Source organism: Pituophis catenifer, unplaced genomic scaffold, assembly GCF_029215685.1.
Source record: "Pituophis catenifer annectens isolate HBS135680 unplaced genomic scaffold, rPitCat1.0.hap2 SCAF_7, whole genome shotgun sequence".
Classification (NCBI taxonomy): domain Eukaryota; kingdom Metazoa; phylum Chordata; class Lepidosauria; order Squamata; family Colubridae; genus Pituophis; species Pituophis catenifer.
This window is the reverse complement of record NW_027256887.1, coordinates 28008409-28021241: the sequence shown is the minus strand read 5'-3', so window position 1 is coordinate 28021241 and position 12833 is coordinate 28008409.

The window sequence follows — 12833 nt, the reverse complement described above, 5'->3', positions numbered from 1 at the left end:
GAATTGTTAAACTTTAAAGAATAAAAGAGAACAAATATGAATAAATAGCAATAATTAGAAACACACATACGAACATACAATGTATTTTCTTTGAACAGAATATTTGGCCGGTTCACAAATTTAAACAGTGTTTAGTCATTTCAATTAAATTTACAATTTCTATATTTCCTTTTTGCCATATTTATTCCTCATCTATTTTTTTTAAAAAAAAAACAATATTACCCTTCATCCTCATCTCTAATCTTAATCAAATTCAATTTTTCCCTTCTATTCTATATTATACCCCTTCCCATTGTCATCTATTTTTATATCCATCCTCACATTGGTTAATTATGTAATACAGTTGTTTAATACAAATTCAACATTTTAATATAAATCAATTAGTTATATAACTATCTTGTTTGTATATCAATATGAACGTGAATATTCCAATTATTTCCATGCAATCCAATTTCTTACAAATCAATTAATTATATTTACCAATAATAATAAACCAAATAATTTCCCCCATATATTCCTCCAAACCACAACTTAACCATTTCTGCTTTCAACACAATATACAATTAATAGTATCTCAATTATTACAATTCCCTAGTTAAATAGAGCTTTTTTTCTTTTGTGTTTTAAAATCTTGAACTCTCCTCCTAAATTTCCCATTGTTTGCAGTTTTGCACCTACCTTTTTTGGTGAGGAAAAAGAAAAAGAAATCTCTCTGCCTCATTTTGTTATGTTGCAGCAAAGACCCTGCTTTTGCTTTCGCTTCTTCAGCATAGCTAGGGGAAAAAAAATCTGCTCCAGGAACTCTTTACACTGATCACCTGTAGGGCGGCCCTTTGAAGCCCCGTGGCAAGAGTTTAAACAGTTTTTTTCCCTCTAGCCATCAGCTGGGACTCAGGAGGCAGCCGGGACTCAGGAGGCAGAATGAAAAATCGGGACTTTTTTAAAATGCTGCGGGATGCGGGACAAATTGCTAAAAATCGGGACTGTCCCGCCAAAAGCGGGACGTCTGGTCACCTTATGTTTAGTGCCTATTCATAGTTACAACATTGATGAAAAAATAACTTTCTAATCAATTCTAGCATTTACAGCCTTTGTAGTTCTGTAAAGAAAAACTGAAATAAGATCATAAGCAGAGTCATAGTTTTACTTAATGGCTGCTTTGTTTAGCTGTCCAGTTGGCAATCCCAATCATATTTTTAATTAATTTATTTATTTTTATCCTGCCTTTATTACTTTATAAGTAACTCGAGGTGGCCAACATTCCTCTTCCCATATTTCCCACAAGAATAACCCTGTGAAGTGAAGGGCTGAGAGAGTTAATGACTGGCACAAAGTCATCCAGCTGGCTTTCATGGAACTCATCGTCTCTGGGTTTCTAGGCCAGCACCTTAACCATTACTCCAAATTGGTTGCTGAACAAGAGCTACCTGTGCATTTGAACCCCAACATTAATTGATATTATTAAATTATTTAATTATTAAAGCAGACTAGCTTCATAAACTTAGTATGAAGTTTATTTTATTTAATTTGTATCTTTTTGTTATTTTTACACACTTTCCTCCTATTTTTCCCATAACAATAACCCTATGAAATGGGTTGGACTGAGAGAGAGTGACTGGCCCAAAGTCACCCAGCTGGATTTCATGGCTAAGGTGGGATTTAAACTCATAGTCCCCTACTTTCTAACCTGGTATCTTTAACTACTAGACCAAAGTGGATCCCAGTTTCTTCATTTCTATTAACTATTTCTATTAGTTAAGCTTAACTTCAACTACTCCACTCTTTAAATGGGTGAAGAACTATACTTAATAAAAAATGAAAATAACAGTTCCAGCCATGGCCATCCTAATAAAGGAGACTATGAGCAGTTCTTCCTCTTAATGATAAATTATAGTTTAACATTGGGGGCAAACAAGACTACTGATAATGGTAATTTTTTGTGAGCTAGAAGCGGGGGACCCCAAAAAAATGCCCCCTAGCTGAATTGGGCTATAATTTGAGGCTTTCACTGATAAGATCCAGCCATTCAAGTAGTAGATGCCAGTCTATTACTCATAAGACCAAAATATATTATGGTTTCACAGTTTTAAAATATTTGATATCAGCTGTGAGCATTTATGCAAGCAAATTCAAGTGCATTTTTTTCTCAACCATGTGACCATTGCAACCATGTGGTCTAATTGTTCTACTGAATATGCTGTTGAGATTGCATGAGTTAGAAATGACTGCAATGCTAATGTTCCATGGTTGCAATAGTATGAAATATATTAAGATACCTTGCATTTCAAGAGCAATGAACTTTGAAAAATAATTTGAGTTATTTCTATTATGGCTTCCAGATCACCTGCAGGGAATTCTTTATGTGCTGCTCTTTCCTGTTGGGGTATTTACTACAACAAGCATAGCAGGATTCTGTTTAGTTTAATATAAAAATCTGAGTTAAAAATTACAAATTATGTCATGCTGTTGCATCTCTTAAATTATTTTAATGAGATGGGTCTCTCTTAAAATTAAGCTATTTATTATTTCCTAGAGAGCAGCTATGGGACCCATTAATGCACGTAAGTGATGTAATTAGAAACATAGGGTAGCAATAATATTGTGCAATTGTACTTTATAATCTACAACGGGAATATTTTCTGCCTTGATAAATGATTGATACTTATTTAATTTGTCTATGTATCATGATATTTTAAACAGTTGAGTTGCTGGATAATGCTATTTGTTTTATATGCTGCATATTAATAATATGTATACTTTTTCAGGTCAATACCTCCCCATTAGAACATGTAAGGTCCCAAAATACACTTGAGTCACCAGAATGCCAAAGAGAGAGACTCAAGACGAGGCTTGCAAAAAAACAGATTTTATTTATGGCCAAAAACAAAATACTGGGTGGAACTATATCCAGAACATACAGATACAATGCATGCGAGGAGATAGCCACACCTTGGGGAAGGTATGGCGTCCTTTTATACCCTCAGAGACGTCAGCTTAGTACCCAACTCTGGCCTCCCAATCCAGGCCCGTGCATTCCTTGTTGCCCTGCAAGGGGGAATAGAAACTTCCCAATTAGTCTTCTTGAGCATTTCTTTGTTTACTCAATTGGCCACTTAGGCCCTCTGGCCCTGGAAAGTAGGAGTCTATCCAGATCAACATAAATTAAGACTGAGATAGTACCATGCTCTTAGATGGCACAAGAAAGAAACAGGGAGAAGATTAATATGGGTTCAGGTCAAATGGCAGGGACATATGTTTGACAAATACCAGATACATTACAGGCCTAATAACAGAATATGTTTGTTACAGGAGATACAAATATAAAGGCATAATATATGTGATACAAATACAAAGGCATATGTGTATTACAAGAACCTAATGGTTACAGAATCTAGTATACCAGTATATCATATCCTAGCATTATTTATTATATCCTTATTATTGTTTCCCTTCATTCCACACTTTTTATTTAAATGATGGAATGCTTTCCATCGCGGGAATCATGTGACTATTCTTTGGATTAAAGGAATGAGACAAGGGAGAAGAAGGAAACCTCCAAGGGTTAACAATCATCAATTTTGCAAACAAAATTTGTGGAAATAATTTTTCCATACACACCTACTTTTGCTAAGAAATAGTGTACAGCAAGTCTATTCTGGGATATTGCTGTTTTCAACAGAGAGTGTTGTTTTAAACAGAGAGTGCTGTTTTAAACAGAGAGTGCTGTTTAACTAAGAAATTTAGAGCACTAGCAGTTGTATTAGGTATCATTGCAATCATTGACTGTAACCTTACAATTCTATTCAGCATATAAAGGGAGTTCTGTACCATCTTTTGCCCAGGTGGCTGGTCCGTATACCTGAACTATTATTTCTGGAGGCCACTCATCTTTCTATGGCCTACATCCACATAAATAGGTATACCCAGTTTTTCACCTTGTTGTATTGTCAGTAGAAAAAGGAAGAAAAATAGATTTCACAGTTCCTAATACACATGCTTCATACCATCGGCTAGGCAATTGCACATAGGCAAATTTTCCATTTATCCAATATAAGCCATCTGGAGCATGCCAATTAAGAGTTACCACATCCGTCCATAACCCACTCAGTCTAGGTATATTTTCAAATGGGTTACTAGGTTGTGTCAGGTTAATTCCAGACTGAAAAGTAACAATAAGCAAAGAAAACACCCTTATGTGTAAAATGATTTTTCACACTGATCATTGCATTATATTCTCCTCATATTAGTCCTATGCATAAGAAAATTAGTCCCAAATATTGAACCATTGCATTAAATCAAATATAGAATTGATATCTATATCTTCAGGGATCGATATCACTATCTCCTAGGACTACTGTGTTCAAGTCAGATTGACCTGATTCAATGTCTCAATTCTCCAGTGTAGGATAGATATATACATAGGAATAGAGTTTCTATGGGGAGCAATCCCTTGCACATTTACACAAGCACAGTGTCCCATTATTCCCCACAGGTGGGTATAAATTCACAATTATAACAAGAGTAACAATAACATTCAGTGATACAGTTACAATCATGGGACCAACACAATCTGGAGAGTGTGAAGTTGCACAGCTGCTGTTGGGATCTTCAAACGGAATAAGAGAGGCCACCACTCAGGCTGGAAAGTCCAAAAAGTTGCTACTCCTGCAACAAGAAAAATCACAAACAAAACCCATTCATACCACAATGACCACACCAGTTTTTGGAAAAGTTTATTCTCAGCAGGTCTTCTTCAGGAATCACTTGCCACTCTTTAAGTTCTTCCACTGGTCCTTTTATACGGTCCACCCTTTGTCTTTAGGTTGGACTGCTGTTTCAGTAGTCAGCAGGACTTGGTAGGACCTGTCCTAGGCTTGGCTAAGTTTGTCCTCACATCAGGTTTTATCAGGACCCAATCACCAGGCTGGAACTTATGAACAGCAAAATCGAGAGGTAGGGTTTGAGCTAGGAGTCCTTTGATTCTGAGGTAAGATAAAGAAGAATAGAGGCCAAGTATACAGTTCTTTACAAACATGTCTTTAGTTTCATATTGTGGAATTTCCCCCATTCTGTCCAACGTGGTAATCCAAACATCATTTGGCAAGGCAAGGCAAGGGTAAAGATTTGGTTCACAGCAGAGATGATTTTGCATTCCATGGAACATGACATTCCTACTGCCTCCATTATTAATTGAAGCACTTTTGCAATAAAATGAGTCTCTTGGTTGCTGTCTATAGCTTCTACTTCTACTATATAGGTATATATAGGTATAGGTATAATATAGGTATTATCTGTTAATTTTGGTGACTACTGCTGAGTGGCTCTCATGGCTGGATAAGCCTCAACCCATCCAGTCAAGTGACCCACTATCACCAATAAATATCTAAGTCTCCCCACTTAAGTTAGTCTAATGAAATCAACTCAAATGCATTGAAATGGTCTCACACTAAAGTAGCCCTATCTTCTCTTTCTACTGCTCACATTTTCTTTAACTAGTACTTCTCACCTAACACTTAAACATTCAATTCTTTCTGCCGCTGCCATCCTGGCTTCCAAGTAGCACCTCAAGCTTCAAAGAAATTCAAAGCTTGATTTCACAAGCCTGTGCAAACCAACTTACCTAAATGTCTTCTCTTACCTGCTACCACTTTCTCTTCCCATCTATAAACAAATTAACCCCTTCTCAGCACCAATATCTGATCGTCCTTCTAAATCTCCTTGTAAACTGAACTGGATTCAAACAAAAACAAGCATACTCTCAATCAAGATCATCCTCACTTGAGGAGGGGCACTAGGGCTCCTCCAAAAGTCAACTTTCTGCTTTCCTTCATTAACACTGCCATAGCTGCCACTGCTTGAACACAAACTGGAAATCCTTAACAGGCAGGATCTAACATTTTAGACAAAAATGCCACTGACTCTCTCTTACTACATATTGTAATTTCTAACTCATCTCTGTAACAATTCCTAAAAAGGCAGCAACTTGTGCTGCTAACAAACAAGCAAGCAAGCAAACAAACAAACAAACAAATAGGATAGAGCACCTTGTCAAAATTGCATTCCGAGCCAAAAACAGTGAAACTGCAAAGGCAGGTATCAGATATCACCCTTTATCCTGCCTTTTTCAGGCTGGTTCAGCAGAGAACCAGCCCGCAGCCCCCCTTTTTCCTGCTTCTCTCCTCCTTTCATCTCTCAGCATCCTTTCAACAAAACAACCCTCTGCATTTCTCTGTAACCTCAACACACAGGCATTCACAGGTCTCAGGATCACTTTACTTTATGAGCTTCGGGACATCTCACACACACACATTCACATTTGTACTGCAATCAGACTTTTTGTATACATCAATTTCACATACAAAAATTTCATTTAATGCTTCCTCCATGCAAACCAAATTATTTCAGGGAGCTTTTCACAAGCCAATGCGCTCCATTTTCTAAATAGCTTTTTGTGTACTGTTGTTAGAGGGTCCCCTGCAGGTTTGGAAATGATTACATACATACACATACACACACATACCATCAAACATTTCCAGACCTGTGGAGGTTGTTTTTTGTTTTTTGTTTTAATTTTATTTCCTTGGGCAACCTATAGCTTATTCTTAAAGCAGTGGGAAAACTCAGAGAGCAGTTTAAATCATAAATATGATTGTGGGCCCTAACTACTTTCCGTTTCCCACAGCTCCAAGCCGAGATGTTTACTTAATTTGAAGGCTGGCCAGATATCACAATCAATTCTACATACTATTATTATAGATGCATATCCAAGAATTTTGTAACAGAAATCACACCAGATTGATCAAGTCAAATTAAATGAGTCTCCCCATTTAGGCAGGTTTTACATTTTTATTACCTGCTAAAACCCAGGTGGGAAGAACAATAAACAATTTCTTCTTTATTCTTAGTTCTTTCAGACTTCTTTGGCTCTTTTGAGAATGGTAAATTATCAAGATCTTTATAACATTGCAATATTTCTTTGCCACCCATAGATCTCTCTTTAGACACTAGATTGTTACTACGTGCCTCTGCCCTGGGGGTGTTCTGTGTGTTCTCATTCTAACTTGGACCTCTCAGCAATCGCTGGCCCATTTTAAAGATCAAGATGTATAAGAGGTATACACATCGTTTGCATTTAGCCAGGTCTCTCATGAGCAAGTTTGAACTCCATTTTTCTTTTTTACAGACAACTTTTACTGCCACAACATTTTTCATTCATTTTTTTTATACTCTTTTTTTTGTTTTGTTTTTTCACAACTTGTTTGTAACGTGTTCCAGTGGGCTAACATAGCCAAATGGAGAACACGGCCCAATTCTTGTTACTAGTTATTTGTTCCAAACAGGTTACCAGCATGGTTGCCCATTTTTCCCAGGGGATTCCTTTCTGTCAGCTTGAAGCCTGACTAGACTCTCTTTCTTCCTGAGGAGATTTCCCACACCTTTCCGTCAGTGCGAAGCCTAACCAAACCCTCTCTTTTTCCCTAAGAGATTTTCCAGACCTCCCCTGCGGGTCCGAAGTTTGGTCAGAGCCCTCTCCTGCACTACAGATTCTTATTCCAACAGTCACACTCCTTTCAAAGCGATCGTCTCTGGCTGATCTCCTCTCGGATAATCAGAAACGCAGATTGGATCTCCGCACATCGCTTCGAGGGCAAACCTCTGAGGAATTTCCCTCGTCTCATTCACACACTCACAAAGCAACACTCCCCTTCCTAAGAAAAAAATATATATACTCACCCAGAAGAGCTCAGTTCCATACCCCCCCACAGTGCAAGCCTCTTTGTTAGGCGTTCAGGACAGGCAGGATCGGAGCCTGCCAGCAAATGACCAGATCAAAGTCACTGGATAAATTTTTCCAGGAGCGCTCTTGACTTCGGTACTGGTCCAAGCTGGTTTCTTCCGTCTGCCTTTAATGAAGGCCACCAAGCCTCAAAGCGCTCAGTTTGTGGGAAGCTGAATGCAGCCACCTTGAAGAAACTTTGCCTTCAAGTCCCACTTCGGGCACCAGAAATGTAAGGTCCCAAAATACACTTGAGTCATCAGAATGCCAAAGAGAGAGACTCAAGATGAGGCTTGCAAAAAAAACAGATTTTATTTATGGCCAAAAACAAAATACTGGGTGGAACTATATCCAGAACATACAGATACAATGCATGCGAGGAGATAGCCACACCTTGGGGAAGGTATGGCGTCCTTTTATACCCTCAGAGACGTCAGCTTAGTACCCAACTCTGGCCTCCCAATCCAGGCCTGTGCATTCCTTGTTGCCCTGCAAGGGGAAATAGAAACTTCCCAATTAGTCATCTTGAGCATTTCTTTGTTTACTCAATTGGCCACTTAGGCCCCCTGGCCCTGGAAAGTAGGAGTCTATCCAGATCAACATAAATTAAGACTGAGATAGTACCATGCTCTTAGATGGCACAAGAAAGAAACAGGGAGAAGATTAATATGGGTTCAGGTCAAATGGCAGGGACATATGTTTGACAAATACCGGATACATTACAGGCCTAATAACAGAATATGTTTGTTACAGGAGATACAAATATAAAGGCATAATATATGTGATACAAATACAAAGGCATATGTGTATTACAAGAACCTAATGGTTACAGAATCTAGTATACCAGTATATCATATCCTAGCATTGTTTATTATATCCTTATTATTGTTTCCCTTCAAACATTTTATTTCTTTATTTGCAAAGCGCCCTGCAAAACTAAAACTATGACATGCAGATATATCCCAGTTTGGCATGCAGATATTTATCAGCATGTAGATATATCCCAGTTTGGAAACTTAAAACCAAAACAAATCTATCCATGATCATTTATAATTAAAAAGCTAGTATAATTTCCATATAATTAATGAAGTAAGGGTGACTGAAATATATGCATCAGTTTTCTATAGACTGATTTCCTCTTTAATTGCCAAGCATTTTGTTTTGCTAAGTTGTTATTGTGCTAGTTACATATGATTCTCTTTTTTTTCCATAATGATTTCACCCCATTCATTTATAGAAATAGAGCTGTTAGCATACAATTCTGTGCCAGCCTTCCCCCTTCCTCCTGCATGCCTTTTCAGGGCATTAGGACATTTTTTCTGACCAGTAAGGATAGAGCACAGAGAGCTTTTGGAAAAGGGAAGGGTACTTACTTGAGATCCCACCCAAGTGAATACATAGTTTCTCTTCCAAAAATTTAGCTGCTTGATTTTTGCAATCTTTGAAGTGTAAGGTACTACCCTGAAGAGAAAGAATTAGCAAATATCCAATCTTCAAGGTCCCTCTTTGTCTCACATGATCTTATTGATGCAGACTATAATCCCTTATGAAGAACATTTTCATAGAAATCAAGGGTTGGATGGAACCTATAGATCAAGCTCCTGCTCAGCCAAGTATCCATTATTACATCATCTCAGCATCTACTTAAGTATTTTCAACAAAAGAAGATCCATAAGTCAGTAAATGCCATTTTTGAGTAGCTCTTGGGTTTAGGAGTTATTTCTAATGTTCAAATGAAATCTGCTTTCTTGTAATTTAAATCCATTTTATTTATTTTGTCTTCAGCAACAATTTTCAACGATAGCATTCCTTCTTTTCTATAGAACAGTTCTTCAAATAGTCATTTTCCTTTATGCATTCATGTATGTTGTTCTTTAGATGTTTTAAAATAAATGAAAGTGTTCAGAATAATAAGAAATAAAAAATAAACAATATTCAAAGACAACCATTGTGTCTGCTTACATTCCCTTCTTTTTTCTAGTTTGACTATAACTAACAACTCTAACATTTTCTTGAGCCTTTTTCCTTATGGGTACCTTATCACCTGAGCTTAAATGGACTCCAGAGGATGGTAGACCACAGGAAGGCCTGGAGGAACATTGTCCATGGGGTCACAATGGGTCGGACACAACTTCTCAACTAACAACAATAACTTTATTATCTTGATAGCTCTGCTGTAGACCTGTTTTGTTTGTCAATCTCTTCTCTAAAATGCAATTCCCAGAGTTAAATATAGAGCCCATGTGTGATCTAACCAAAGCAGAATAATTACTGGTTTTATTCCTCCATTGTTGATACAGACTAGGTGTTATGTATCTAATTTTGGAGGGAAAATTAAGTGGGAAAAAGCTCGATGATTATTTGCTAGCACCCTGGGCAAGAAGCTATATAAGGAGAGCTGTTCTACTGTACATTTGCTGGATTCTCACTGCATATTAAAGAGTTGTTGTTCACTTTGACCTGGCTCCTGGCTCCTCACTCGCCCAATCTAACACTGGTGACGAAGGTGGGATCGAGGTAGACAGGTTGCACAAAAAGAGCTGACAACTGAATCCAGCCAGGTGGGAAACTCTGCATGAGCTGAGCATGACAGAACGATGTCTGCCTTCGCACCGCCAACGCCATTCAATCCCACGAAAGAAAAGTGGGGATCGTACATGATGCGGTTTGAATGCTTCCTCAAAGCAAATGACCTCCAAGGGCTGTCCGACAATCGGAAGCGTGCCCTCTTTTTGAGCCATTGTGGCCTCAAAGTGTTTGACATGGCCGAGTCGCTGTCGGAGCCAACACCAGTGCAGTCTGTGAAATGGCAGGTCTTGCAGACCATGTTGAGGACACACTATGCCCTGGTACCGTCCAAATTTGTTCAGCGCTACGAGTTCTGGCAAAGACTACGGAGGGATGGAGAACCGATAAATGCATACATGGCAGTGCTGTGTAAGGCTGCCACACACTGCAAGTACCGAGACCTCAATGATGTGCTTCTAGAGCAACTAATCTGCGGCATTAGAGATATTCGCCTCCAGAGACGACTGTTGGCCAAGACAAACCTCACCCTTCACATCGCCCTAGATGAAGCCAGAGCACACGAATCATCCAACAAGGCAAGAGAGACCCTTCAGCGACCGGCACAACCCCAGATGGCATAAAAGCCTACTCCTGTCCACAGAGATTCGGCCCTGACTGATAGCGAGGAAGAGGGTGATGAGGACATTTTCAAAATGGACAGAAATAAGCGTGATGATGATGGCCAGAAAGAGACTTGTGATAGCTGTGGGGGATACCACCAGAGGCAGACATGCCAGTTCAAAGATGCCATTTGCAGGCGCTGTGACAAAAAGGGACATTTGGCACGGGTGTTCAGGGCAAATCAGCCATCCAGTCACAAACAGAGAGCATTCGCCAATCAAGCCGGCCAGCAGCAGCTGCAAAAGAAGGACAGAAACGTCCAGCAAAAATGAGGCGCCTATTCCAAAACACCTGAGACATTTCAGACCCGAATCGGCCAAGCTACCACGTCCTCAGAGAAAAAGCTGCATGTAACCGTCAAAATTGAGGGATCTTCATGTCAAATGGAAATAGACACTGGCTCGTCCATCACTATCATGTTGTGGGCCGAGCTTAAAGCAGCAATCCCTAATATCAAAAAACATCAGCTGAAGCACCAGCGCCTAAGGCTAAATGACTACCAAGGAAATTGCATTCCCGTTGAAGGCTGTGGGACGTTCCAGGTGAAATTCAGCCAGTTTGACAAGCGGCTGACCATCATAGTGGTCTACCAAATCTCCTAGGCCTCAACTGATTCAAAGCCCTGGGCATGGGGGTCACCGGAATCCACTCTACCAGCAGCAGCTTGACGGACGACCTACTACGCGAATTTCAGGACGTTTTTGACGACCGTCTTGGCAAGTATGTGGGGACGCCTATTTCTTTTAACCTGGACCCTAATGTAGCCCCCATAAGAATGAAGGTGAGGAGAGTGCCGTTTGCGCTCAAGCCTAAAATAGATCAGGAGCTGAATAAGCTCATTTGGCAGGGCATCCTAATATCGGTCGACCATGCAAATGGGAAACACCGATAGTCACCCCACTCAAGTCTGATTGGTCAGTGCACATTTGCGCCGACTATAAGTGCACCCTAAACAAAGCACTCCAACAAAGTGCCTATCCTGTCCCCATTGTGCAGCACCTACTACATACCCATTGTGCAGCACCTACTACATACCTAAGTTTTCGCTAAACTTGACCTTGCGCAGGCATACCAGCAACTGCCGGTAGATGACGCTACCACAGAAGCACAGACTATAGTAGCACATAGAGGTGCCTTCAAATGCACAAGACTACAGTTCGGGGTTAGCGTAGTCCCCGGGCTATTCCAAAGTGTGATGGAGTGTCTGCTGCAAGGACTACTAGGGATCGTCCCATATTTTGATGATGTCCTTGTCACTGCAGCAGATAAGCAACAATTAGGGAACTGTTTAAGGAAGGTGCTGACTATTTTTCGAAACGCGGAACTGCGAGTTAAGCGAGACAAATATCAAATAGCAGTGCCTGCTGTTGAATTTTTAGGATACAAGGTAGATGGGACAGGCATTCACCCCACCCCACTTAAGTAAAATAAGAGCTATCCACAACGCGCCAACTCCAAAGAACAAGGTGGAACTACAGGCGTTCCTGGGACTTTTAAAGTTCTATTCGATTTTCTTAAAGGACAAAGCCACAGTGGCTGAACCTCTCCACAAATTGTTAACAAAAAAATCCCTGTGGGTTTGGGGTAAGGCAGAAGCCAAGGCGTTGTGGCTGTCAATGGGCTTCTATCTGCCAACAGCCTCCTTATCCAATATAATGAATTGCTTCCCCTTGTCTTAGTCTGCGATGCATCCCCTTTTGGCATGGGGGCTGTGTTGAGTCATAGACTGCCAAATGGACTAGAAGCCCCCATCACCTATTTCTCCCGCACCCTGTCCAGCACTGAGTGAAAGTACAGCCAGCTGGACAGGGAGGCCCTGGCAGCTGTTGCAGGGGTTAAAAAGTTTCATGAATACCTGTTTGGAAGG